Below are 13072 nucleotides of genomic sequence, written 5' to 3'. Positions count from 1 at the left end.
TTTTGTTAATGGCTGGTTCTCTGATCATCTCCAGTAGATGAAAGTATTGAATTCATACAGCTGAGTGCAGCTTCTGTGCTCCATGCATTTTTGTGGCTTTTTACACTTCATGTCTGACATTGATGGGAGAGAGGAGGAAATGTGCCAATAATCATAACACTTTACTCAGCCATGGAGAAAGGCTGATGTCATGCAGATGAAATTTCCACAGTCTTTGTGGATAGGTTTTGTGCCTGCATAGTTCAGAAGACAGATTCTTTCAATGTTGGGAGATAGAGATCTATGACATAGTATTAAAGAACATTTCTCAAAGTCTTAGACATGGAAAAAGCTGGTGCTTTGTGTTTTGCAATAACATTGAAAAACTTTTTGATTTGGTCAAGTAATTAATTATTTCAGCATACCACTGGTTAGAAAAAAATACTTACCTTTCCCTTTTATAGGGAATATTTTATATTGACAGAATGACTTTTGTAAAAGTTAAACATGTTTATATTTCATGTGAATTTAATCAAGAGGAATTTTTCTAACTATCATAACTTGAAAATTTAGAAGATGAATTAGTTAATAATATTCAATTTCTAAGGTGAGAGATTATTGCTACCACTCTGCTTGCAAGAATAAAGAATTATTCACCTTATGAGGGAAAACAGAATACAAACAATACCTTCATTTATTTTTATCTGCCTTTTGTTGCACTAGAAATTTTCCCTTGGGCTATTTTGCTATGGGTATTATTACTACTGCTGATTTTTATACATCTCTATCTTCCCTTTTTTTCACTCATTTCTAAACCGGAGGTAGTTTGTGTCTTAAAAACACTCTGTAAATGTTCTACCTGAAACTTCTCCTTCAGATTAATGTATGATACTTCAGTCATTATTGGGGTGTAAAACATCCCTGGATTGGGTTCTAATTGCAGACAAAGCAAGGTATGAACTTATCAGGTTGCAATATAGTGGGAAAGGACATGTCTGCATTTAGGGCAGCTGTTTCAGGTGTTGTGTACATTAAATGTAATGTTTAGCACATACACATCTGACCGGCACAGATTTTAGCATCCGTCCATTTTTAAAAAGAATGTTCTGTTCTGCTGCTTTGCATTTTAATTAATCCTTTCTGATTTTTATGTGCTTTCTTATTCCATGGAGAGGTAGCACAGCTGTACTGCACAAACAAAGACAAGAAAAAAAACAGTTGATAGAAATCTCTCTGATTCTGGATATATTTATTCCTTGTGCATGGGAAGAGATGAGAAAAAAAATTTTAACAGATATTTTTATTTGGAGCTCTCATATTCTGTAGGAAAGGCTTCATGAATAGTTTCCCAGAACGCTGGGAAGCCCCTGCTGCTACTTGCTTGTAGAAATATTGCCATATATGAAGACCCAGTCTCACAAGCATCCCACACTTTGCAAGATGGTGACATGGTGCTCTGTAAGGCTCTGTAGGCATTTGAGATTGCTTAGTCACCTCTAACTTCAGATATTTGTTTTACATAAAACTCTTCTGGTGCATGTGGCATGACTAGATGCCATGGAGAGTGCTATGGAGGAAGTCTTCTTGTCATCCAGGAGTCAACAGTTGGGTAAATGACAATCAGATAGACATAAGTATATAAAAACTGTTGTCATTCATTGTGGTCTTGTGTAGGGGGATAGAATATAAACAAATAGTGTAGACAGTAATCTTACCCCTAAGGAGTTGCAGCTGGGCCAATTATCAAAGATTGGGAACAGGCCTGACTTCAACAGGCCACAGCTGTAAGCAATGAGGAGAAGATGCTATAAAAGAGTGGCGTGGCTGGGTGAGAAGGGAACTGGAGTCAGTTGGCTGCTTTGTGAAGAATAAAGAGTCAGTGCTCTGAGAAGATGACCATGAGAAAGCACCATGAAGGTATGGAACTTTTTCGATAAGGAGACAAAAGTATGGAACCTGTGCGATAAGATGACAACAGTCTTGTGCTTTCACTTGTATGAGCCAGGAGCAATTATAGATCCAGTCTTTGGTGTGCTCTTAGGAGTTTTCATGTCCAAAATGTTGCAGATTTGTTGGAACTCATGCCTAAACCTTTGCTGAACACATAATACAAATCCTTGGATTTCAGATGGGGCTCTTCTTTTTTGGCTGTCATTGTTCAGAAACCTTAAGTTGAATAGTTCTGATGTTCCTTGGGTTATTGAAAGGGAGAAGAAATAAGACAGTGGGAACTGTGAGTGCAGTATTCATGTAGGCCTGTTGCTCTCCACTTTGAGGTAAACATATATCTTCTTTGTAAAAACCTGGATGTTGTTTGAGAAAAAAGATTTTTGACCTTTCATTTTATCTTTTATTCTTAAGATATTTGGCTCTGACTTCAACAGTAAGAGTGTCAAGCTGTTTTCTGAATTCCTGTTATCTCTAAAAAGCAAAGTGCCTTGTGACAGATGTCACAGATGGGAAGTTGAGGAAAAGAAGATTTTGGAGCAAACTTGAACCACTTCAATAGAGCATTAAAAAAGTCTGGAATTGAGGTCAGGTCAGTGTCTGGTATACATGATTTCCTTGAATATGAGCAATTGTGACTACTTCTTTTGACAGTTTTTCTCACACTTAATGTTTTATTGTGTTTTAGTAGCCTGGCTGATTATCACAAACTTGGGCTTCACTTTGAAGTGTTGTAAGGACATTTATGCCTTTACTACTGGTTGTCAGATGGGGTAGATTAAAACCTTTTATAGAAACAATCTTTGAGTGAGGATGTGGGTTTCTTAATGTTATTTTTAAAAAGCTCTATTTCTCTACGTAGTTTCATACTTTGTTTTTAGCTAATTCTAGTGCTTTGTCTAAAATGCAGTTTGGTTTTGGTCTTAGAATGATGATTTCTGTAGAAAAAAAAATGTTAGAAATCTCTTTTCAAATTGTAAAACTCCCTTGCTGCCATGTAGGTTGCTTAGAGAGGTAGATTTCTAGTTCTTTGCAATTTCAGTGCTATACTTTTCCTCAAATTATTTTTTTTACTTGTCTGAGTTTCTCCCTGAAATCTGCTCTAGATATAATGAATCCAATCCTTAGATGTGAAGGCTGATTTGATGTGTGTTGACTCCAATGGAAAAGCAAATTGATTTTTTTTTTTTAAGAAGAAAGACTAGCAGCAGCCTGGCAAGTTGGTTTTGTATTATTGAAGTGGTTTTTTTTTTTTTTCAAGGAAAATTCTCATTTCTTCATTCAGACAAAATTGTGTTTTTCTGATCTGTAGAAACCCATGTATCTGTGCACAGTATACAATCTTCAACTATAATTCTTTCCTGTTGTATTTCCTTTCTGCACTGATATGAGTGTGCATATTCCCCTTCTTTCAAGGTGATCACTGTGTCTTCTCTCTTCCTGCTGAAGGAGTTATGCTTTTTGTTATTTCTGAAACAATGGAAGCACTTGAATGCCCCAGTCCTGCAGTGTCTGGTCAGGCAGACCAGGTGCATGTTCTCTTGCATTGGTTGCACAGAATATCAACAAAACTGAGTCTTGCATTGCTTCCTACTGTCCTCTGGTCCTTGCTCTGACACTCTGATCTTTGACAGATTGTGATGTGCCTCTCCTTATGACACTGAAATAACTGAGAAGATTTTCTCTACTCAGAACTTCTTATGAACCTAATGTTGCAGTGCCTGAGCAGTTCCTTTTCTGTTACAAACAGGTTTTGGGTTTGTTTTGATGCATAAATACTGAGAAAATACAAAGTGCTTAAATCTTTAAAATATAGCCATGTTTTCCTCTAGCAACATTTCTTTTGGGAAGTGTTTTCCCTTTGCCTTACTAATTTTCTATTAATCCTTCAGAGAGTAGAAAATACTGGAGTCTATTGTGATTTATATTTCCTTTGCTTTACTTTTACTACTTTTGCCATTAAAATGATGCAATGGAAAAGTATGATCTTTGAAGCTCAGGGCTTCCAAACATGCAGGTGGTTTTATTTTCCTGAGTGAAATGTATCCATGTACTTTCACCCAAGTGAAATATAAGTAATATATCTGCTTTACTTTCATTGCAGTTTGACTTTTCTTATTCCTTTGAGTTCCTCAGGATGTAGTAGTTGTAGTTAAAATGCTATAATTAAGCATTTTAATAAAAAAGCAGGGGCTGACTGGAGAGAGTGGAAAGAAAGCTGCTTAGCCAGGTATCATTCTATATCTATTAATTTCTTTCTCATTTCAGGGATGTTGTGTTGGTTTTAGTTTTTTGTCCTCCTTAACATCAGTGTGGCTGTGCTTATGGTACTTCATGGCACTCCTGCAACTCAATACTCTGGTGCTGCACGTTTAACATAATATTGATTAATTAAATTAAACAGAACTGGTTTTGGTACATGTGGGTGGAAGGAAAAACATGCCATAGAAAAAAGGATTCAGGTTGTTAAAGGTAAAAGTGCTCCTGTTGTAAACAGTGTTGCCTTCAGTCAATCCCTGTAACGGTCCCAACTCCCTCATTCACATGAGCAGCCAGTAGTGTAGTTTCAAAAGATGGTCTCTTTTTCCCCTACTAAAAATCTAAAATATTTTTTTCTAAAGGTGTTTTACTCATCAGACAAATTGATTCATGTTCACTTGTTCACACAAAATTACTCCGAAATGAATATGAAACAGGGAGCCCTAGGAAGTCACCATATTTTACGATATACTCCATCAGTTGCTCAGACCTTCTAACCTGGAAATTTGTTTTACTTTACCTCTCCAGTTACAAGCAATTGATAAAAGATACTCTGTCAAAGTTGTCAGGGTGAGAGGGATTCCAGGTTTAAGCTACATGAATTTAGACTGTTTTGTGGTTCATTTAATATTTGTCTATGAAATTTTCCTATATTTGCATATCTTGCATTTATTGTCCTATGGCAACTGCAAAGGAGAGGCTTCTATTTAACCTTCTAGAGCTCTTTTTCTGGCTTATCAACATAATTTTTCCTTTCTTATTTTGTACTCCAAAAATACTTGGGAGTACAGGTTAATTTTTCACGTTAACAGGTTATAAAATCTAAAGATGAAATTATCCAAATGTATTAATACACTTTAGTGGTGAACCAAAAATGGATTAAATCCACTCTCTCTGATAACACTCAGATAACTGAATACCTAAGGACTAAATAGATGAATGCCTGTTTGAAACTAGATTCATGCAGATGTTGCCTTCATTGCCTGTGGAAATATCATCTGAGAGTATTTAAAAAATCTGTAGATGTAAAGATACCCCCATTTGCTGCCACTCTTCCATTTGGTCTGGAATTCCGACTGGTTTGATCTCAGTGGTGTTAATGATTAAAACCAGTTTGTACATCTAAGTAAAGACCTCCTAAAGGAGCCTTCCAGGAAATCAGACATTGCTTTGGAATCTCCGGAACATGTGTCAGGATCCTGGGCTCCTTATTCATATTTCCTAAGGCCAATCTTGATCTATCTCTCACCCACCACTTTTCCCCCTTGATTCTTCCCAAAAATGGTGGTGTCTGTTACTTGTCACTTCTCTTCAAACAGCTTATGCACCCAATGGGTTTTCTCTAAAGAGAAACTTGTCTGTAAATTTATCTCTGTCCTTTTGTGGGCTAATGAAATCTTTCAAATCCCCTTTAGACTCTTCTCTGTTTGTTGAAGGCAATAAGCTCAGGATTCAGAAGATAATTTCATTAAGCCCTAGAAACCTGGAGCTATCCTGATTTTTTTTTTTTTTTTTTTTTTTAGGTCTTTTATTTTTCTCTTCTTTTTCTACTTGTTGTCACAGCCAGGCTGTAGCTGTCAACTAGGTTTTAAAGGACATATCCACTCCCTGTACCTCCCTCCTCTCCAGCATATGCACAGTTTTAATAACAAAGTAGAATTAGAGATTAAAAAGATCAGATAGTTAATTTTTCTGTAGATCACAGGCATATCATCAACCTATCCCTGTCTTTTGCTTCATTAAAATGTAAGGTGCCCCTGAGGAAAGTTTCTTGTGCACTGGCACTCAGAGATGAGTCCTCTGCAGAAGCATTCGATGATGCACTGACACTTGGCCACTGGCTCAACCTTCCCTTTGTACTGGTCAGCAGAAGTTCCTAGCTGCCAAAGTTCGGAAAGAAAATAGACTCCTTTTCCATGAAAAATGCTAAGAGCATTTTTGATATATAAAGTAATGTGAATGTCAGATCAACTACTTTGATACCTCTGTTCCTATGAGTAACTCCATATTCTCTCTGGCATGGGAAAAGTTTGTTTAGTTAATTACTGTTTCCTGTATGTTTTTGTTTATCTTCAAATGCATGGGAACATAAACAAAAACTAGAATTTAAAACCAAGAAGTGTTTAATGCTGATATAGCTTATTTCAACTAAAGGATTAAGTTATCAAACCCATGGTTATTCTGGTCTGTAAAATTGGAAGAGATGTGCACTGAGTGCATCTTTTAACTCCTTTTGTGTAAAGTTTTTCTCATAGGTTATTGAATTCATAAAGTGGTCATCCTTCCCAATGTTCAGCATATGGTTTTTTAAATAGGAAATTTAAAATTGAAGTCTATAGATAATGGAATAATTATCAGGAATATGAACACAAGTTCAGCTAAAATTTCTGCTATTTTAAGTCCAGGAGAGATGTAAGTCCTGTTGCAATGCAGCAAACAGCCAAAAATCTCAGATTAAAATTCCAGGAGGACTAAAAAGAGAAATGTACTGCAACTAGAGCTAGAAGTTTACAGTGAAGTCTTGAGGTTTATCAATTATTAATACTGACTATGAGCACTGAAAAGTTCATATGGAAAGTATAAACTTTTTCTCCAGCTGGAGATTCCTTGGAGTGAACTGCTGGTGAGTCTGTAAATATTATTGATGCTTGGAATGAGGAATGTGCTATAGTACTGCGAAGTACCACTGGGACAACAAAAAAAAACATTTGGAAAGGCTTTTGTTATAAGTGCTGTTTCTGATCCAGTATGTGTTCCTGCTTGGGTCTAGGAGGACGCTGAACACTGGAGATCACATAAGCTTAAACAAAACATGTGTTTTTATGTCTAGCACTCTGCTTACTTGATTTTTTTTTCCTCTCTCTCTTAGACCAATGATATTAAAACTGTGAACCAAATACAGACTGTAGATATATAGCTTATGTATCATGGTAACGCTTCAAGGCTTTTTTCCTTATTCATAGAATAAATATTTTCTAAAAATACAGGGTTCAAAAGAAATTTAATGTGAAGAACAGTAATTCAATTAGGATCATGAGAGAAAATTATAAATTCAAGTACATGAAATCAACTTAAGGTGGGCTACAGAAAAGAAATAGAGCATTGTTACCTGAACAGATTTTCATAAAAAAATTTAACTGGAAGGAAGGGTTAGCCTGTGAGCTGTTTTTCAGCTGTTCATTGTCTTTCCAGACAATAACAGAAAGAGTGCAAATTCTATAAACAAGATTACCATTATGTTCTTCTTTTCTTTTCTCTTCTATCAAAGACTGTATTCATCAACCTTGTATATGTATTAAAAAGTCTAATGCTTATTACATTAATAAATCTACAAATTCATAACTTCTCTGCCCTCCTAGTCCTGAAATAAAACAGGTTTTTTATACTTACTATTTTTCAGGTATTTTCAAGGGGATTCCAATGGTAGAATGAAATGGATACTTGGTATGAAAACCTTTCTTGAGAACAGACTTCCATATTGTCAGTGTGTATCGGGAGACTTTGCTTTCCTGAGTCTCTTGTTTCTGAAAGTAATTTCACAAAACAAATACTACTTCTATTTATCAATTTCCAGGGAGTGTGCCATGCTTTGAGAGGCTAGGGATTCCTGGCTAATGTCAGGTTATACAAAAAACAGTGCAGAAACTGGAAAATGAAAGCAGCAGTATTAGTCAAATTCTGAAGCAAAGGGTCATTAAGGAAATAATTTACTGAAATGGCTATCTCTAGTCTATTACCCACAAATTGCTGCCAGGCACTCAACAGCCCTCTGTGAAAAAAGAAGGCGAATCACTCACTAAGAATTTTTAGAAGAAATTAATCTTTAGTTCTCTAACAAAATTAGGTAAACCAAGGAGGCTGTGTTGTTTAAGATGAAAGATACCAATCTTTCTCTTTTGACCCAAATTAGATTTTTTTCCATATGCAAATGTTTTTTAGAGAAGATCCCATTTTACAACATAATCAGTCTTCACTTTCACCCAATGCACCCTTTCTATTGCCTGCAAAGATCAATCTTGCATAGTTTTGGTGTACTTAGCTATGGCATAACTTTTTTTTGTAGGGGAGCATATATGTTCTCCTTGATGCAAGGTATATTGAATTTTTGAATATGGTTAGTCTTTCACATTTTGCCAGCTTTTTAAGCCATATTAATTCCTTCTCTTAAGATATGAACAAAACCCTTAAATATAATTTATGCCTTGCTGAATGCCATGAAGAATGCTGTTATCATGGTACAACTTAATGAAACTAAAATAGGTATAATGTGTTGGATCCAGGTAAAAAACTTACTTAAGCCTGGTGTCTGATTTTTATTATGTAGTTGCAAAACACTTTCCCATGTTTTTAAGTAGTTGCATTATTTTTTCTTTTTCTGACTAATACAATGGGAACTCTATTACGGACACCTTTTTAAATAAACTCCTCAGTCAGGGAAATCTGCATAATTAGCTTCACTAACCTGGGAAAAAGAGGTGGAGGAAACCACTCAATTTTGTACCCAGCTTTGTATGTAAACAAAAACCCCCAGTCCTGTCAATATATATGGAGGGCTTGATTTGTTCTTCAAGTATCTAGCAATGGTTGTTTCTAGATAAATAATGGATGTTCAGATAACTTTTACCAGATGATACTCACTGAGTTTATAGGAAGTTTTGTCACATATCATCAAACTTTATGTTTTCTCAGGAAAACGTGTAAACATCATGCTGTGTGTACTTGATTGATTCATTTTTTTTCTGGATTATGCTTCTGTCTGTGCCCAAAGCTTGTTAACCTTTACTTAATTTGACCTGATGGGCTTGTTTGACTTGCTCTGAATAAACATATCAGTTGGGTTGTGTATATAATATATATATATAGGTACTTGAATCAGCACATTGACTTACAGATGGTGTACTTAGAGTTATGTATAATAGAGCTGAAAAAAATTAGCTGAATTTATCATTTAAACACTGAGGGGCATAGTTTCATTCTCTACCAGTTGTCCTTCAATATGTCTTCAAATAAATTAGTAAGTAAAATATGCCAAGAGCTTAAGGTTAGCTGGACATGCTGAAATAATGCTCTGTTTATTTTCCTGTTTTTTCTGCTCATTGTCTCTTATTCTTACCTCCCTTGCCCTCTGATATATTTTATTTTGAAATTGTAATATCATTGACTGTTCTGTTTGCTTCCCAGCAACATTTCTCAGCAAATATGTTTGACTCCCAAGTGACTATGCTTATCCCTCCTCAAATTTATCTCAAAATGCTTGAATGTGACTGTTGCTGTTTTTTTCAAGATTTCCTTCTTAAATTTCTGAATCTGTTTCAACACAGTTCCAGATTTCTCCACTATTGTGAAAACAATGATATTAAAATCTGTTCTTCCCATAATTCATTTCATCAGAAGCAACATAAATTTTAAAGAAGTATTTTGAGAAGCTCTCTGGGACATATCCTCTGGAATAAAGTCACCACACAGGAACATGATTAAAAAGAACAGTGTATGCCTTACTGCTTCTGTCATATCATGGTGGACATTACACGGCGTATCTATGTTGTTTTGAAAGGATTTGATGGAATGTAAAAGATATAGTAACAGAAACAAGGGGTAGATAGAGCTGTTAATAACCACTTTTCTTCACCAAGATAAACCAGCCAAATTCCAACTGGAAGCAGTTTATTTGTCTATTGCTTCTTCAGGTACTGGCATCTAATAAATGTTTGGCTTAAATCTTGAAGAAAGACCCCTATAAAAGTACGCAAAGTTTCCATATAATTTTTTTCCTTCTCTTTTCCTCATGATATTCTGCAACTTCAAGACTTATTTACTCTAGGCTTAATCCTTAGGTAAATTAACTTTGCAATCTAATCGGGCCTCCAAAAGTTAGGAAGAGTAGGATGAATGTACAATTTTCCCCACAATGCCAAGGATTATTGTTGTGCCCTATGAAATAAATCTCTGTACTTAGAAAAGCTATTACAGCTTAGCATGTGTTTAATGGTCTCAGACACCTCTGTGATTTTCACTCTCCATTTAAATCAGTTCAGGATCAGGCGTGCTCTGGGAGAAGTGTAATCTGCATGTTAGTACTTATGCAGAATGAATGTTAAGCAGACTGCATCCTTTCTATGCTCATCTTTCCAATAGTTTCCTTTGCATGTCTTTTAAAATTACCATTGTGAAAGTTTTTGACTGGGGGTTGTGAAAATATTAACTTGATCTTGTAATTTTCTCCAGTCCTCTTCTGGTCTTTCATATTTGGGAGGTTTTAAGTGGAGCCTCTTGATTATTTCTGTCCAGTGAAAATTTGGATTAATAATTTTGTTGATCTGCAGCTTTTATTATGCTGGTATCACCTCCTTGGTTGTGCTTGGGATGTAGTGCATTTTTTCTCAGGTAATTGTTTGGTTTGGCCTGATTTTCTCAGACCATTTCATGTTTTCCCTTTCATATAATAGTGTTTATGTTTTGCTCACCTCCAGATCCCAGATGAGTTATACATGTCCATATATTTATCAAGAACATTAAAATGGTATTAATTTTGAAAAAAAATGGTTGTTTTATTGATGTCAGTAAATCTTTACTTCATTTTAACATATAGTAGAATAAAATATCTCTTTTTTTTATGGGTTCTTTTGGTGGCACTGAGGTAGAATATTCTGTTTATACTTTTTTTTCTCTATAAATGTGACAGTTCCAATAACTACAAAATAGTGTTTTGAGAGAACACTGTTCTCAGTTGTTTCTGTTGAAGATTTCTAATTATATTTGAACATTTATATATGGAATAGGCTGTATGACTGTTTATTTCAAAAACTTCAAACTTTTCAAATGCCTACTTCTGCTTGTCAGCTGCTGCTCCAATGGTGTTTAAGTTTTCCAAATAATGACTTTTTCACCCCCATCAGGAATGGGAAGCTGCAATTACGTTGCTTTTGGAGTATTTAAATAGATGATACAATGCATAGTGTTTTACTTGTGAAGACTAAAGGCACATACAAAACAAAAACTGCAGGAAAAGGTTCCTCTGGCTACACATGGAACCTTTGCTTATTTATTTTGGATATAATGGACTTCTAGAATACAGTCCTGGACAGAAAAATTTCTAAGAAAATGATACTGCTTGCATCAGTAGTCAGCTCTCAGGTAAGACATTAAACTTTAAAGCCTTGAAAGTTATTTGGTAATGAATTTACTAGCTGTACATTTAAATGAGTGAGGGTTTTTTAGGAATATAGCCATTATTTAATTTTTTTAAAATGCAGCTTAACTATTAACTTAATAAAAATCCCAATCCCTGAAGACTCAGCATGTGCTTGTATGAAGAAAGAAATGATTTCTCCTTGACAATGTTTGAAACAGTCCAGTAAAATTCAGTAAGGTCACCTACAGATCCAAATAAATTTTCACAATAAGGAGTCATAATGTCAGTATTTTACAGACAACTTGTTGTAGAACCCACTGCATCTTCATCTATTTGAAATAGGAAAAATATCTTTTCTTCCAGTTGGTATGATACAGTAGTTAGAAAATATTTCCCAGTATTTGAACTTAGGGTAGGACCATCATCAGAGTCAAATATAATAATATCACTATTAAGGTGTTCCCGTGGGCTGCATCTTGGCATTAATTAACATAAGATACTCATGCATTCAGCAGCCAGTGGTAAAATTCTGCCTCCTGCTGAAATTTGTTTCCTACTAGACCCTGAATAGTCTTTGAATACTCTAATTTTTAAAATAACTGTTGGAAGATGGATAAATTCTACAATATATAATTTTAATTGGCTTTCTGGCAGCAAAAATAAAATCTGACACAAGGGTACAAATATTGCCAGTGCTCAAAGGTTAAAAACAATGAGTAGCTCTCTTGTGGGGCTTATTTACATTCCAGCAAGGATAGGTCTGCATAGAATTTTTGAGAAACTTGTGCTAAAAATAGAAAAGTACATTTAGTAGTTCATTGATTGCTTAAAATAGGGAAACATATTACAGCTTCTGCTGATAGATGTGGATAGCATGCAAAATGTCAGTTATACAGACCATTTCACAGTTCAACTGAACTCGCCTTCCTAGAGTTAATTTATCGAGAGGGGCACATTTATTTTACTCTTCTGCATTTTGTTTCTTGGTTAGTTAAAAAAAAATCTGCAGTTGCTGAAGCTCTTTAGGATATTATGCAGATAATAGAAGCAAATTGACAAAAAATATCTACATCAAGTCTTAGCCACCAAGTAATTCTTCTCAATTATTTCTTTGTCAAGACAAATATGTTTTTGCATGCAAAACTTGTTGTTGTAGTTAATTATCTCTGTAGATACAGCACATCAATAAGGTTTTAATTAAGAAGTTCTCTGGTTATCTCTTTAGCAATCTGTTTTGGAATAGGATTGTAACTGCTAGGTAATGAAGATGCTGTGATATTTCAACACTAATTTAAAGACAATTTTCCCATCCAAGTCTTTGGCCTTCTCTTTCAGAAGTTAACATCAGAAAGCTTACCAGAAGTTTTCCACATGAAGTTATTTTCACTTGTCAGTTTTTGTAATGATAAACATAAACTCTTGGAGATTAGATCACTAACTTTCACTGATGCTGTAAACTGATAATTCTCATGGAGGAAAAAAGATCCATAGGTTTATTAATTAATAAAAACTATCAGAATACTCTCAGATTATTTGTGTAAAAGCAAATAAATTCAAGGTATATATTTACAACATTTAATATATTATTATGTAGAAGTACTAATTAAATTGACTTTTTAAATTTGCACCAAATCACAAAATATATGGGCAGGATATCAAGTTAAAATTGCAGTAACTTCTATAGGTTTTTATTTTAGTCAGTATTTCCTTTTACAAAGAATATATGAGGAGTTTACAGCGAAAATAAATGTGTTT

General features: G+C 34.8%; 1 long non-coding RNA gene across 2 annotated transcripts in view; it reads left to right on the top strand.

The window, feature by feature from the left end:
- The first annotated feature begins 1774 nt into the window (after positions 1-1774).
- LOC132072433 (uncharacterized) overlaps positions 1775-13072 on the top strand; it is a 51548-nt gene continuing 40250 nt past the window's right edge. For both annotated transcript variants that reach the window (XR_009418314.1, XR_009418315.1), the window contains exons 1-2: positions 1775-1896; positions 2409-2518. This is a non-coding gene — a long non-coding RNA (uncharacterized LOC132072433). The remainder of the gene's footprint in view (positions 1897-2408; positions 2519-13072) is intronic.

Source organism: Ammospiza nelsoni, chromosome 4, assembly GCF_027579445.1.
Source record: "Ammospiza nelsoni isolate bAmmNel1 chromosome 4, bAmmNel1.pri, whole genome shotgun sequence".
NCBI classification, from domain to species: domain Eukaryota; kingdom Metazoa; phylum Chordata; class Aves; order Passeriformes; family Passerellidae; genus Ammospiza; species Ammospiza nelsoni.
The sequence above is the reverse complement of the archived record's forward strand: the minus strand, read 5'-3'. Positions and strand labels throughout refer to the sequence as shown.